This window comes from Otolemur garnettii, unplaced genomic scaffold (genome assembly GCF_000181295.1).
Source record: "Otolemur garnettii isolate 467f Iridium unplaced genomic scaffold, OtoGar3 scaffold00107, whole genome shotgun sequence".
Classification (NCBI taxonomy): domain Eukaryota; kingdom Metazoa; phylum Chordata; class Mammalia; order Primates; family Galagidae; genus Otolemur; species Otolemur garnettii.
This window is the reverse complement of record NW_003852502.1, coordinates 2,448,253-2,451,497: the sequence shown is the minus strand read 5'-3', so window position 1 is coordinate 2,451,497 and position 3,245 is coordinate 2,448,253.

Here is a 3,245-nt window from a genome sequence, read left to right as displayed (position 1 = left end):
GGAGGGCAGGAGGGTGAGTGGGGGCGGAGGGGCAGGAGGACCGGTGGGCAGGTGGGCTGGGCCTAGTGGAAGGCAGGAGGGCGGCTTGGGGGGTGGGGGTCCAGGAGGGCGGTGGCGGGCAGGGACTCAGGCCCGAGGCATTGCGCTGGGATTCACGTCCAGGCAGTACTCATTCTCAAGGGGTTCTAGAGAATTTTAAAGTGAATCGTAGACCAGACAAGGTTCTTCAGAACACTGACCACAGGACCTCGCACAAGTGGGCTATAGGAAGTAACTCAGCCTGATGCTGCTGTGCTGGCTGGGCCAGCCCGGCGCGGAGCAGAGGTCCTCGGTCAGGTCCCAGGGCCTCGCCCGGTGGCTTCCCTTGCTGCCCAGGGAGGAAGAAGAGATTGGAAAAACAGAAGAATTTTAAGCAGAGCAAACAGCAGTAAAATAGCTCAGCGGTTTTCATGATTAATAAGATGTTAGGTTGTGTTGCCGCGAGTGGCCGAGATAAGCTGCCCCATAATGGCTCAGCTGTGTGCAGGGAGATTGTTCTTCTGACGATAACATCTGTTCTGGGTTCAGGAAAAAAGGAGGTGGATTTTCTCTCACGTAACATTGCTGCCCCGTGTTCATGCTGTAGGAAGTGGTGTCCAAACCTGGTTAAGCAGCCACATGTATTTTAATCTCTTTTTAATAAGCCACTTCTAGCGATAAAAGGAAAAGGAGCTGTACAGCTGGAATGAAGATAAGCAATTGGTGATCCCGCAGAATTATGAAGACGATTTCCAGAGAAAGATGTACAATATATTTTTCATAAGGCTCTTAATATGCTTCTGCGCCCTCAGCAGTGGGCTCATGAAAATTTTAGAGAGATTTTCATTAAGAAAAAAAAATATCACCCTGGTAAAGACCCAAAGGTGAATTGTTAAGAAATGTGAAACAAATGTGATATTATTGAACCATTTACACTAAAGCACTTGTAAAACATCTATTTTCCTACTATTATGGAAATTGTATTTGATCTTTATCTTTGGAATATGGACCAATTCACAGCCGGGCCTGACCGAAGAAAGATATAAGAAATGTGGCTGGAAAAACGTGTGAGCTGGTGAATTGAGAGCCTCCTGACCCGTTCAGACCCCTGCAAAGCTTGTGAGAAGATTGTGATAAGGAAAGCATGAAGATTAGCAGGTATCTGAGAGCTCCCTGTGCCAGGCCCTCAGGAAGCAGCGTAACAAAGGGTTGCCTTCACAGAGCCACAGTCTGGCTCAGGGTCAAGATAGAAAACAAACATGTATCAGCGGTTCTGTTATTATATGTTAGAAGACACAACAGAAAGGCTTCCAGAATGAAAGCACCACTAAACACAGAGGAAGGACACGCAATCTAAAGTGCTGTTTTGAGAGTCTACTAGACAGGTCTCATCAGAGGGTGTCATTCTGGAGCTCCATCATGAATGAATAAGTACGATCAATTAACCAAACGCCCAATCAATAGAAATTTACTGATGCTTTATGCCTATAATCCCAGCACTCTGGGAGGCCAAGGAGGGAGGATTGCTTGAGTGCAGGGGTTTAGGACCAGCCTGAGCAACATAGGGAGACTCCATTTTTACCAAAAATAGACAAACTAGGGTGGTGCCTGTGGCTCAAAAGAGTAGGGTGCCAGCCCCATATGCCGGAGGTGGTGGGTTCAAACCCAGCCCTGGCCAAAAAAAAAAAAAAATAGACAAACTAGCTGGGTGTGTTGGCAGGTGCCTATGATCCCAGCTACTTGGGAGGCTGACCCACAAGGATCGCTTGAACTCAGGACTTTGAGGCTGCAGTGAGCTGTCATTGTGCCACTGTATTCTAGCCTGGGTGACAAAGCAAGATCTCATCTCTAAAATAAAAAAGAAAGAAGTTTCGTGAGAAAGGAAACTGGGAAGAGAGAGCATTAGACAGAGGCAACAGCATGTTCAAGGGACCCAGGGAGAATAGAAGTTTGGAATGATAGTGGTGTCACACATGTATTCTGGGCGAGGGGTTGTAACTGGCATTGTGTTCCATGTTGTGAAACTTGGGAATTAACCTGTAAAGCCCTGCTACTCAAAGTGTGGCCTGAGGACCAGCACGTCACACAGAACGTGCTAGAGCCTGCAAGTAAAAATCACATTTTAACAAGCTCTCTGGGCAGTTCAGAGTCTCGTTAGCATCTGGGAAGCTCTGCTGTGGATATTGAAAGTTGCCGAGGGATTTAGAGTGAGTGTCAAACATTCATATTTGCATTTTCAGGAATGGGAATGACAGAAGACAGGGTCTGGGGAAAGGTGATGTGGGGAACAGAGGCTCTGAGCCCAATTCAAAAGTGAACCGAGGTATGACAATGGCTTGAACTGAGGTTGAGGCTGTGGAGGTGTCTTATTAGCTGTGGGGGGACGAGAGTAAAGGATGGCGCTCACGTTTTCTGGCTTGACCGATGGATGCATTTAGCCAAAATGGGGAAATCATGAGGCTGTTTTGGGACATCCTGAGATTGTTTGAGGTGCAGGTTAAACCCCCGGTGAATGAGTTCATTATTGAACAGTACAGGGCTGTGATGAGATACTTCAGAAAGCCCTGGAGAACAGGGAAGGAAGGATCATCCGACAAAATAGGAAAATCAGGATAAAGGACTGTATGAAAGCCCAGGGAGAGAGGAGTCTCAGAAAAAGGTCAGGTCAGACAAACGCTAGAATACGTGCTTTGGATTCAACTCTCTGGAAGTTTTGAGTGAATGCGTTAATAACATGCCAAAACAGGTGGAAAGAATTGCTAAAATTGAGCAATAGTGAATAGAGACGGAATAGGGCTCGAGGTGCCTGTAATAAATTACTAAAGAAAAAATGTAAGTTGGGGCAAGTGGGATTTTTCTAACAGGTATAATTTTTAAGGACTCTCTGGGATGCCGGTAAGCCACTTAAAAAGAAGAATGCTTCAGCAGAAATCATACAAAAGCCAACTGAGACATGGAGAGTCCGGGAACAAGAAGGTAAAAGCTGAGAAAATGGAGATCAGAGATGCTGGAGGCCCTATGAAGATTTCACAGAAGGGAAGTCGAAGAAAGACAGGGGTGACTCTCTCTTTTTAAGAGTGGTAATTCAGAATGCCTTCAGTTTTGTGCTGTCTCATTAAGAACAGGTACATGGAGTTAAACCTTCTTGTAGTCATATAATGAACAGCTTCTCAGGCACTCACGGTACACAGCGTGGGGTACACTCTGTGTTCTCAGGCACTCACGGT